Source organism: Vollenhovia emeryi, unplaced genomic scaffold (genome assembly GCF_000949405.1).
Source record: "Vollenhovia emeryi isolate VEMERY1.0 unplaced genomic scaffold, V.emery_V1.0 DF939151.1, whole genome shotgun sequence".
Taxonomy (NCBI): domain Eukaryota; kingdom Metazoa; phylum Arthropoda; class Insecta; order Hymenoptera; family Formicidae; genus Vollenhovia; species Vollenhovia emeryi.
The window spans coordinates 669,201-682,580 of NW_011967215.1; the positions used below are offsets into that span (position 1 = coordinate 669,201).

The 13,380-nt window shown below is 41.8% G+C and overlaps 1 protein-coding gene across 3 annotated transcripts in view; it reads right to left on the reverse strand.

Moving 5' to 3' along the window:
• LOC105565509 (dopamine D2-like receptor) overlaps positions 1-12,922 on the reverse strand; it is a 53,678-nt gene extending 40,756 nt beyond the window's left edge. For all 3 annotated transcript variants that reach the window (XM_012018766.1, XM_012018765.1, XM_012018764.1), the window contains exon 1: positions 11,694-12,922. The gene's annotated coding sequence lies outside the window, so the exon portion shown is untranslated. The remainder of the gene's footprint in view (positions 1-11,693) is intronic.
• Between the last annotated feature and the right edge of the window lie 458 nt (positions 12,923-13,380).

Genomic DNA, 13,380 nt, shown 5'->3' on the forward strand with positions numbered 1-13,380 from the left:
CTACCGCCCAATTCGAGCGCGTGGCAAGATGTGACCGCCTGGCGATCGATATGCGCACATCTCGCCACGCACTCGAATTGGGCGGTAGGCCGGCCTAAGACAACGATTTTTAATAATTACTTACTCGTTAACTATTACGAAAATTGCAAAATGGTACAGGACTTTTCCATTCATCTCGATCCGTTCTACCTTCTCAAAAATTTTGTCGGATATGGAATGACTCACCCTGTATAAAATAATAATCAATAAAATTCGTAGAAAGAGAATTATTATACAATTATTAGATAGGTGCGATAATAAAATAAATGTCTCGATCACTCGTGGAAGTCTTGTCAAGGAAGAGTTGTCCCTTTCTCGAAACGACCGATCCTTTCGCGTACTTTTTAATGAACGTGATGGAGGAGGTTGCAGTCGCTGTCGCTGGCGACCGAATCCGACAATCGGCGCGCAACCTCGTCACATCATTCTTTCGTTTCGCAATCACATGCCTTTTACCTAGAAATCCAGCATTAGCAAGACAATACACGCACACACCCCTCCTGTCTCCCTCCGTCACCGTGCTGTTTATCATGTACGACACATCGCGATGAATGTGCCCGTGGATCCCATGATCTCCAATTGTTGTGGCGGCTATTGTGCGGATTATGCACGATCTTCTACCACGTAAGAGAATTTCGGAAACACGGCTTGCGGAAACCTGCGAAACAAGCGAGCGAGCGTCACCGATATCGGCGTTCTAAACCGCACTTGCAAAAAAATATCTCGCGTGCTCTCCAATTTTTGAGGGCAATGCTACATTCCTACATCCTGCAACAAAGCACATCCACCAACAATAATTTGATGGTAACGTTTTGTAAAAAAAAAAAGATAAAATGCGGTACCATAAAAAGACGATGTGCTCATAATTGGAAATAAATTAAATACGTCCGTATTATATTAGGGTAAATAATCGCGGAAAATATTCTACGCTATTCTGACGCAAAATAAATAAAATACGACGTTCCGTTACATTACATTAATTTTGAGGAAACATTTAACTTCGAGTTTGCAAAATTTCGTGAAATTGTGCATCTCACGTTTTTATATGCAGATTATATTAGCCATAATTCTTCACGGACGTGAGCGCACAAATGTTGTTTATGGTTGCTATCCTATGACGAATGCTCTACTAAATCCTTACTAACATGTGCGCGAAAGAATTTTATGACGTAAACATCGTTTATAGGTTTCGCGATTGAAATTTTTGTCATGCATGCTGCAAAATGATTTGCAATCAAATTACTCGGGCTATATCGGATTCTACTTCATAGAATCAGATGTAAATGTTAACAATTTTCGAAAAACACAAAAAAATATTCAAATAGAACGCATTCAGCGTGAAAAGATTCCGTGTTACATAATATTTTATAAATTCTCAAACAAACGAAAGATAAAGTGTTATGGTGTCCCTCTTCCTTCCTTGGGCCTGAATAATTCTGAAAACGATTTCACGCGGCGTCGCTTCCTTTATTTCTTTCGAGACAATTAATTTTTTGCAAGTCAAAATGTTATATGTATAAATCAAGCATCCTTTTATATATTCCACTCATCGTTCGCACTGTTCAAACGTGCGGAGGGTACCGCTGACACTCAGAAATGGAGTGTCGGGGCAGCCACTGACGACACAATGTGAAATTTATTGGCCGCGTGTGCAGATTCTTCAAAGAGAACCGTGTTGGATATCAAATTTGCTCGTACGTCACGATGCATGGCGAACTGTCGGAATTATTGAAGTCTTGTTCTACTAGCATTCCGAACGCTGGGCCATATAAAAAGAGATGATTGGTATCTCAAAATTTGTAGAGGTGTCTGAAAATTTTGTTACTTTGTTGCGCCTTGGCGCGTAACGATGAGAAATCATGACGTTTCCCAACGAATGTAATCTACATTGATTTTTTTCCTTTTCCAAAGCAAACACAAGTTAATTACAATTCACAGAAAGTGATGTAAAATTTATCCCATAGTAAATTTGTAATATAATAATGTGGCTTTTATATGACTTTTAGTGTGTATATTGCATTAATTTCCTTTTGCATTATTAATAATTGCATGCAAATAGATAAATTAAATGTTTGGTGGAATATTTCAAAGCAAAAATTTATCAATGTTTACGCTAATAACACCTTTTATTACGGCGGTTCTAATGCATATTCATAATTGAGATGAGGCGCATGCTTGCAACGTCACTCGTTTAATCAGCATTCGTTGATTAACTATTTATTTCAGCACCGTCGGCACTATGCGGATTTTCTTAAAAAAGCGACGCGGAATGGTGGAACTTTCAATCAAGTTTCTGTCTGTCGAGTGTCTAACGATCCTTCTTCTATCGGGATCCCAACTTTACCAATCGTGTTCGAAAGACACCGTAGCGAAACAAAGTTTAGCTCGCCCACTTTAATCACGAAACTTTCGGAATTGTTTACCTTTTATTATCTTCAGTTTATTTCATTATTCAGTCTATGTTAGAGAATGTTGCTGGGCGCAGCACCCTGTCACGGTAAAATACAACAAGGTTAGCGGATATGTTAAAGTGCAGCGAAAAAAATTAGCTGCATGCGCTTGCACGCGAGTTTATTAATTTTTAATGAAACTAGATAGGATGAAAGAGAAATGCCAGGTACAAATTTGGAAAGAAGTGACGTGTAGGGATCACTCTGCTTCGTAAAATAATTTTGCTCTTGATTGAAAATTCACACGATCCTGCCATTGCGCGAATCCAGAAATTCCGAAGTCTCGACGTAGCGGACCTGATCTAATCGATCTCAATTTAATTTCATTAATTATCAAAGCTACTTAGACAGAACAAGTCCTATGAATAATGAACAGCCATTACGGGGCGGCAATAATTAATTGAACTGCACTAGAGAAATTGTTATTATAATTAGCTGGTGTAATATTGTGCAGCACGTTTGTTGGGCAACAATAGCTACCCAACACTAACGACTAATCGCAAACCGATATCAATGCATGTACGGCAGTATGCGACTCACAAATCGATGGGCAATTGAGCAACGTGCGCACTGCATTAAAATGAATGCATTGTTCAGGAAAATGGCTCCAAATTCGCGCGGTAGATCAATATGCGATTTATAAGGCGTATCTTCGATCTTCCTCCGATCGAGGATGAAAGTGTCTCTCCGTCCGAATAAATCTCAAGTAATTTTAGACCTTTTCGAGCGACCGAATCGACGGGGAGGGAGCAGAAAAGTCGATTATTATGAAGTGAAGACGCTTTACACTCTTGGCAGAGGAGACCCTACTTTATGCCCGGTGATTATCATAGAAAGGCAATTTCAGTCTCAGACGAGACTGCAAGAATAAACGCGCAATTTCGACGACGGCGCACTCGAAGTTTGTCCCGATTTATGTTCCTGTCCAAACTCGCTTAACGACAGATGAAACGGAGGGGGTGCTCTTCCGTGTTTTATTAAGCTTGCGTTTTCGTGAATTCAAAGTTATTACTCACGATTTTTCTTTCTCGAAAGTGTTTCGGGTAATTTCGGCCAATAGCAAACGGTCAAAAATATCTGCATCTTATGTTCACATCGTGTCCAAGTATTTTTATTTTATTTATTCGTGTGTTGCACGTTGTTTTAATAATGCATATTGCGTACGCGTTGCGCATATCCTCATTGCTTCAAACCAATTTAAGTAATATTAATTAAAAATCTTAATATGGGCGAAAATAATTACGTTCTTTCACAACAGTAAATTTCGTGGTAAACTTATCAGCTCCATTTTTGCGTATCTGCAAAAGAAAATGGTACGCGGGCAAAACTGTCATGGGGACTTTTTGAATGAGTCGCAATTTTCCGAACTGTAGTTAACGTAAGCATTTTATTTAGACGAGATCCTGTCGAGCGGAAGGGCAAAAAAATAGCGATTTCTCGAAGACTCATTCAGTGGGTCATGAGCGGAGTACGTGCCAGCAAAAAATCGTGAGCGGTTACTCCTCTCTCGGTTCTCGGGATCGATCAGGTTGGATAATTCATTTGCCCGTCGCGGGATTTGCCGCGGCAAGAAAAGTGGCTCTGTTTCCTCATAACGGAAATAGAACGACGAGCTAAGGGACGCGGGGAAGCGGAACATAATCGAACGGATACTGGATGCGCGGAAAGTTGCGGATTAAAAATGGTATGTTAAACGAGAGGCTCGATCACGATAGCGCACGATAAACATGAATGCAGCACTAGGATTTACCGCGGGCGATTTAATTAACGTACCCCGTTGATCGCGCATTGTCTGTTTAATTAAATTCGCGTGTACCCTTCGGAGCGAAAATATCGTAAATATCGCGCCCGAGGCGCGCAGGTATTTTTATATATTCATTTCTGTGCATCTTCTATCTAATCAATTCTTGTCGCATCGACTAGTGCTTTAATCAACTTTTTCCCCGCACTCGGGGATGCATTCTGCGAGATAAAAACGAATGACGCATATGGAATTTATTTTCTCCCTTGTCACTGTATCAATATCAACAAATGTCACTCTATATTTATCAATAAATGCATGGGACAAAAAGGAGAATCGCGATCTATCCTGTATTTGACAATCAAATACGCAGCGAGAATGCCGTAGAGAAAAATATGTTACCGATCAATGTTTGTCAGTTGGGGCTCTAATCAAAAAGCGCTCCATTTTGCCGCAGTATCGCGCTACGACATTTTTATGTCGATTAACATGAAAAGCCGGCTGCGTGCTCCTTGTCGCGCTGTTAATCGACTCAAAAATTCGATCGTAGATCGGGCGCGAATTGAAGGCGGGTCGATCGCGAGAGATAACGATCCATTATCTAACGTCCGTTATCCATTTACGTCGTTGGCTTTATTACCGTGGAACGACTTCGCTCGGCATTTATGCGGGCAACAGGGTGTCCAGCGGCACTGACTACGTACGTGTCTAATGGGCTTTAATCCTCCGATGTTATATATATCGCTGTCGTCCCAGGTCCACGGAACAGTCACGTTCAACGTCCGGGCAAACAAACCCGCTGGACTCCGGACGGCGGCCAATTCCATTTGACTCGCAAATTGGTCGGGTGTAGATGGGTAGGTAGGTGGGTCGGTATCGCTCTCCTTGAACGTGCGTATTACACAACGCATCCTCCATCTCGTCGGATACTCCACGGAGATCTGCTGTATCGCCGGCCGACCAGCTCGTGAGTCAACGGATTGGCTCTCTCTGCTGATATCAGAACTGACCGGGAGTGTGCCGAGACTGACGGACTCATATTTGCGGGATAAATCGATGAACGAGAGAGCGAGAGAGAGAGAAAAGGGGGGAGTATGTCTTTCCGCCCTGGCTTATATACGATACGACAAAATGGATCTGCAAGAGGGGGATTGTGTCTCGAATTGGCGAGAGGTCCCGAGTTCCCGGTGGAATATTACGCGCGCAACTGCGATGCGTCAGGTGGATGAGGAGAATTTTTCTCGTGCGCTCCCAGCTAGTTCCTGGCATTCCTTTTCGAGAGGAGGCGAGAACTTTAACGACCGTACCTGCGCGAGCCGTTCGATTTCTTCAGCGGACATAAATCGGACGTAAATCGTACATCTCTCTTTCTTTCTCTCTCCCGACTTAAAATCGCAGAGAGTCTCTAGCGGCCTCGTTGAATCTGTGAAATTACTGCAAACTGTACCGTATTACGCTAATAAAGCGCGAAACGTTTCCGGAATTAATCCCCGTCGATGCTTCGTAGATTTTAAATGACGGTTTAATGCAACGCGCGATACGAAATAAAAATTTTATCCCGGCGACGCTTAAATATTATCTCTATTTATGAAATAAACAGATTAAAACTTGTATGCCACGCATGTTACATATAATATCTCACTTGTTATTACGCAAAACTAAATCCGTGTATATTATGCTATTAAAATATTGTGTCGACGCTGCGAAATAGTTAATTCCATGCGCATGTTAATCGCAACAACTGTCGCTACAACGTATCGTATTAATATTAATTTCAACAACATCGCCGTTATTGCATTATACCGCAGCAATATGTTAAATTACAGTCAGGTAGAATAAAGTGTACAAAGATAAATCGCGAATTTTGGCTGTAAAAGGATCGTATCTTTTTCTACTTTTCCGAAAAAGTTCTATTCGCCGACTATCTAGAGAGACGCAGTTTCACGTGACATTTACCTTGTTAATGTGACAGTGGCTCAATTCCCATGTATCTTTTGCTAAATAAAAGACGAATATTGCGACTCGATGCACCGATGGGACTTTCGCCGTATTAGAAATTCACCAGTACCGTCGCCCCGAGGTTTTCACAGAAGTAGTCCAGCGACCGATTTCTCGACCTTTTCTCACCTGGTCCCTGAGCGGTCCGACAGAGTGGTCAATTCGCTCAGGAGAGCCCCGGCAGGCATCTCCTGGATATCGGTTTACGCTCTCCCTCGGGACATGCACGTGCGCCGAATCGATTGATTTTACCTTTCTTAGCAGACAAGTTTGAGGCTCAGCTGCGCGATAGACATTAACCATTAGCGAACGAGCCAGTCGCGTAGCTCGCAAAAAGCTCGTGTCACCGCGTGGAACGCAGCGCGATAAGTAAAGTGGAAAGAACAGAAGGAGTTTGAGATTATTTCCAGCACGCTATTGCACTTCGCGCTCGAGCTTCTACAAATTCCTTGTAACAGGGCGAGCAAGCAATGGAGTCGTTTGTCGATTAATTTTTAAGTACGATGGAGCGAAGCTGGTGAACCGAGTGAACCAAACGTAATAGCCACTGCGACGAGTGCTTGTAAAGATTTCGAGAAAGAATGATCTGGTCAATACAGTACATTTACCTGAGACAATTGTGTCGTTAAGATATTTCACAAAATAACAATACTCCTGATGTAACACAACGCTTTTGAAGTAAATTTCGATCACTTTAGCAGCAAGAAATTTATTTATATACTCGGCTCTTTTTCTAAACAAAAGTCTCGACAGTCATTGTATTACGATATTCCGTCCAAATAAATTGCGAAATTTGTTACATCTCGACACACCCGCACGCACGCAAAAATCCAAAATTTTGAAATACAGACAACCACCATTATTTAAATAGTTCTTATGGAACGATATTTCTGTACTGAAGCAATTTTGCGGGGTATTCGTGAGACTATTAATCGCGGTAACGTCAATCGCGCCACTTTTAACACACACGTCGGGGCTCAAAGGATCAAAGTAGCTAATTGACACAGCGGACCACGGTATTACGTATTCCGGTACCATACACGGCGGCGAATAATATTAGCGTGCCCGGAGACTGCCAGCTCTATGCTATGAGTTACTTATGAAATCGTGTCTGGTGCAAAGAGGATTTGTAATCCCGTCCGCTATCGTCAACAAAAGCCTGTTACGCCACCCGCTGAGATTCGTCCGTCCTGGCCCCCGCGTGGATTCGTAATACGCACGCACGTCTCTCCGTATGCATCCACGAAGCGGCGTATTACATTAGGGAGGAGAGGCTGCAAGACTCTGCGGTTTCTTGTACTCGTACGATAATTAACAGCCGGCGGCAACTTGGAACTTACAGCGAACCGACCGACCCGTCGCCCTTAGGGGGCGGCGAAACCATTTCGAGATTTGACGCACTGTGAAACTCTGTTTAGCGTTAATTCGATTCCGCAAATCGCGGAAGTTGCGTAAGTTCCCACGGTCGGCGGCTGAAGAGTTCAAGCCGGTGGATCAGCAATCGGCGAATCAGTGGTCGGAAATGTTCAAACTCTCTCGCCGCCCCGCGCTCGCGCTCGGCTTTTGATTAAATTTCATCAACGGACGAAAATGGCTGCGCGGAATATGCGAGACGCCAAAAGCGACACGCATTTGAAATATTACGCGGCATATATTTTATGGGAGCACCAAATTGGAGTGAATATTTATTTTGTAAATAAATATGATTCTATAAATAAATTCAATAAACACAATGATTCTATAAATAAATTTAACAAATACAAACTATTAAAAAAAACCATTTTAAAAAGCCACGTCAATAAATATTTATTTGGACTTGTCCATCTAACGTCCACCGCGAATGTTTTTTTAAGAATTATTTTTCCTGGAATTTCGAGTACCTTTCCTCTACATTGAAAAAGTATAAAAGGACATTATAAATGATAACGCGCGCGCTAGATATACTCACACACTTTATATGTACGTCAATCGTGGTAGCCTTAATACGAAGTGGCAACAAGATACTCCGAGGAAAAGTTATTAAGTCAACATATCATTGCGACCCCAATAAAGAGCGGGAGAGAGAAAACTAAATTAAAGGTAAATTTATTTTGCACTAATATACTTGATTTCTATATAACACCTCGGAACTGTAACTGCGTAATTTGAATTAAGCGAAATAACTGTCGTAACGACAAATTAATTTTTTAATTAATTCGGGGATCGAAAAGCAAAGCGCATTTCAGCAGAAGGAGAAATCAATCTCTCCTTAAGAAACCGAAATAATCTGTGTATTAAGTAAACTTGATCGAAAAGTATAAAGCTTTGTTAGAGTCAGCACGCGTGAAAGGCGCAATTATGTCGACGTTGCTAGAGAAGATAACGAAGCCATTTATTACGGTGTTTGCGGGAAACAGTCCAATCAAATTTCATTATCCGCGCTAATTACGGCCAAAGAAAATTTATGGAAGCATTCACATCAATGCGGTCGGACTCCGTTTATTCTTATAAATGCTTTCCTTTTAAAGCACATCGCTTGCTATTTTCTATATCTGCCTCGCGAGCGATTACTGTACATTCTCATTCTTCCACCGTGTTGCATATTATAAATCCACAAGTTCTTTGTTATTCCTGCGCGCAATTGTCTCCCAATAATGCGCCGATATAACTTTCGTTCCTCGCGAAAACATTAAAGAAACGAAGATATCAATTCTCCAGGATACCAACTAACTTTTACTCCACATCAATTACCTTTGTTCGTAACGAGTTTCAAAGTCCTACATAAAATAGTGCTTAAATTTTTATCAGCATTTCGTTACTTCTAGCATATTGCGAACTTCTTTTCTTGTTCTTGCGCTTTACTGACTTAATATCGCGTATGCGGGCAAGAATTAATGGAGCTCAATGTTATCCGACGAAATACGTACCCGTCGTCAGTAACTCTAAGCGAGAAGTATCCGTCGGGGAACTATTTTCGAAAGATACGCAAAGAAGCGCCGTGAAACGGGCGCATTTTATCACTTCGCGCCGAGCGCGTCTGGTTACGAATAATAAAAATACGGTCATACGATAAAAAGCTTTATTCCCTCACAACGGGGAAGCATAAATCTCGGATTAAACCCGCGGCAGAGAACCGGATCGCTTTCGCAGCCGTGTATATGCGGTTCGCGGCGATTACGCGGCAACCGAAATTGTACTTGAACCAAATTACTCGATAGGCGGAGAATACGTCTCTGCCTGTGCGCGCGGAACGGGTTAAGCGTTGATTACTCGTCATTTGGCTGGGTGCATCGCGACACCGACTCAGGGAAGCCGAACGTCGCTGATCACAGGCGCCGCCGCGCCGTTGGAATACGCGATATTCGATATTCAATCTGTGCTCATATACGAAGCACCGGCGCACATCGCGAATACGCCGGGGGTGTAATAAAGTAGTTTTCGCAAATCGGCTGATACTACACCCCGCTCTACCTCAACGTGTGCGCTCGTTTATTTTCGTTTTTTTTTATCCTCGTGAAAATTGGTCTCGTTAATCTGATAAATCCGCTCTCGTCAATATTGTTCGGTAACAGATATTCCCGTTGTTATTTGCTTTCGCGAAAGTCCCGGAGAAGCCGTCGACGAGCGCGTGAACGCGCCAGGATCTCGGCGAAAGATATATTTAAGGCATCGTTGCAGATCGCGTTAATGTATGACGCGCGTGTAGCAACCGATTTATACCGTTATACGGCAATCGATGAAGCAGTTGGCGTGACTGCGAGTCACGAATACTCGACTAACAATGAATAATCGAATATTCTTAATATAACGATAGGTCAAAAGATTACGAGTCGTGTGGACGAAAATACCGCGTATAACGTTTTGCATAATTAACGATTGCGATAGTAATATAACTACGAGTGGACTCGTAACGGAGAGAGAAAGGGAGGATGGGTGATAACGATTGGAAGATCGGTTTAATCGGAATAGACCAGTTAACTTGAAAATAACGGCGTTGCTAAAGAACGTAATTTCTAGACGAAATTTTATATGGAATTAGCAAGTGGTTTTAGATAAATTCAATTGTGTGCCGGAGGGTTCAACATAACTCATCGTCGTGATGCGAAACGAATGCAAATCCTTTACGTAAGGGCGCTCGATCAAAATATCGGTGGAAATAACGATCGATATATACGATTTCCCGAATTATGCAATCCCTGATAATGGCACTGGCGTTACTGTGAACGGCCATGACCGCAAAATTGCCCAATTCGGATTCGCACGTAGGATTCGCTTACAGCGGGGCGAGCCCTTCGTCGACGTTCGCAAATGCTAAGGAGAGACATTGCAAGAAAACACACCCTCAGAAAGGGTGACACAACCTCATTTGGTATAAAAATAACACGATATCAAAATAAAACCAATAATTCTTATTCTCCTCTATCGAATTAAAAAAGATTGACCCACTATATTGAGACAAGAGTAACTTATACAAATGTAAGTTTATATATTGCGTTTAGAATAAATTTTCCCTCCGTCTTAAGCGTCGTCTACAATAACCGGCGTAAGCGTGGAGTAAGAAGTAAGAGTAGGCGTAAGAGAGCTACTTCCGGTTTAATAGAGCTGGAGTAAGGGAGTAAGCGAAATGAATTATTTTTATTTCTTACGCCTACTCTTACTCTTACGCCTTTTCACGCATGCCTACAACACCTACTTCACCGTATTGTAGATTGAGTCGGCGTAAACAGCTTACGCCAAAAACGTTACTCCTACTCTTACTTCTTACTCCACGCTTACGCCAGTTATTGTAGACGACGCTTTACAACGCACCAAGTTGGCACCGCAATATTCGACAAAAGACGATACATATTTTATCATTTTATTCTAGATTTTAGGATGTTTCTTAAGATTAAAATATTCCTTTCTTTATAATAAATATGATTGGCGCTATATCGATCCTATTTTATGATACATTCAAGTGTAATAGCATTGGATTCGGAAATTTTTCCTGTGGGTGCAGGATTAAGAACGTTAAAACAGCTAATGATTTAACGTATAAATTCAGAAAGGGACAAACGTTTAGCAATTCGCAGAGAAAACTTCTCTGTGGATCAAGTCGCGGGCGAATATCAGATCCGCAAGATTTAGATAACGAAGAGATTTAAGCTCATTAAGTTCAAAATTATATCAAGATATTTCAACTTATTCCCTCATAGTTTAGAGTTCATATAACGTTATACCAGTTATTTAATCCTACGGAAATCGCTTACGACTAAATCAATAACTTTCCCGTGTCTTCTATACACAATTTATTTTTATTTCACATATGTAACACATATGTACGGTACACTTCGTTTCGATCTTCATCGTTTATGCGATAAGAAAATCACAAAGAAATCCAAGTTAAAATTCTACCATCAATTGTCACTGAATTTTTGTCAAGCGGATGTTTGGCGCAAAAGAATTAATTCTTACGAAACAAGTAACACATGTGACCAAAAACTTACCCCACGGTTGCTTCGCCGTCGCCCGCAGCCTCCCAGGACCTCGACCTCCTCTCAGGTGTCTTCGTTGCGTCGCACAGCACAATATTCACTCGAAAACACAGTTAATTACGATCGCACGCACATCGATCTCGAGAACACACTCGATCGCGCCCGGCACTCCCGCCAGCGACAATCGCTAATTCTTCACGGAAAACGAACGCATTTCAAAGTTGTATTACACGATTGAATAATTCTCTTACAAAAATCGGTACGTCACGCGCGATAGCGAACGTGCAAAGAAGTAATATTCCTTCGCGAGGAATAATTGTGCTACTCACACCTGTCGCGACTGCGTCCCGAAAGACAATAACGCGACGAAACACGGAGCACAACCTGCCGGCTCGAGGCACGGAACGTGAATGACTGCGTCTTTACTACGCGAGAAAAACAAACAACAAGAAACTGCGTACCGACCGTTGAATTATTTCCAATTTTGATACTCGCGTTAATACGCGTTAAACTTGAACGAGACAACGCCAGAAAAATTGAGAATTGCTAGTCGAAGATTAAAATTTGCCTAATCGGATTAGCTTAATTTTAATACATTTTGTTTTAATTTCGTTTCAATTAATTCAGGTCTAATCTCCGACGTATAACCCTGATACAGGCTTTATTTGTTCGCAAGAAATGAAATTGATTTACAATACTTATCGCGGCTGCGTCCTGAAAGACAATAACGCGACGAAACACGGAGCGGCGCGTGGCACAACCTGCCGGCTCGAGGCTCGGAGCGCGAATGACTGCGTCTTTACTGCGGAGAACAAACGTCGTGCACCGACCGTTTTTAATTTCTAGCTTTGATATTCGCGTTTCTTGACAAATTGTAACGACGAGACGTGATATTATAAGCGTGTCTGAATAAATTGAAATGTTCTGATCAACGCGCTACGACGCTCGTTAAAAAGCGCGTGTTCGACTGACAGAAGACGGGAGGCACGCATTGTAAAACGTGTCATAAAGACTGTGTCAAATAAAATTGCGTTATAATACTTATCGCGACTGCGTACCGAAAGATAATACGCGACGAAACACGGAGCGACGCGCGGCACGTCCTGCCGACTCGAGGCTCGGAGCGCGAATGGACTACTACGCGTACGCGGAAAACAATTAAATGCCGCGCGCCGACCGTTATCTTCAGTTTTGATAGCCGCGTTTCAAATGTTAGACTGCATTTACATTTGTCGTACAACACATTTTTTAAACGCGTTGATTGGCTGTAGGATAGTAAAATTTTCGTGTATCTAGAAATTTTCTCTTGTGTAGTGAACACGCTTAAAAAATTTGCCGCGCGGCAAATGTAAATCCAGTTTTACAATGCGTGGTATCGTAGTGCTGCGTGTCGCTCCACGTCGCGCTATTATTTTCAGCATGCACTCGCGGACTGAAACAATAATTAAAAACGTTTACATTGGTTTTCTCTATTTTGAATAATTATAGATACTATAAGCATACGTGAATATCAATTATTTCCTCAGTGATTAAACCTATTGTTTTAGGAGTGACGCAATTATTACTCGCGAAAACGAGCAAAGCCTGTATGAGATTATACAGGCCGAGTGATCGGATTAGTTTAATTTAGTCGTTAATTTTCATTTTAATCGTTTCGTTTTAATCGGTTAATTTCTAGTCTTCCATTCGCAATTTTCCA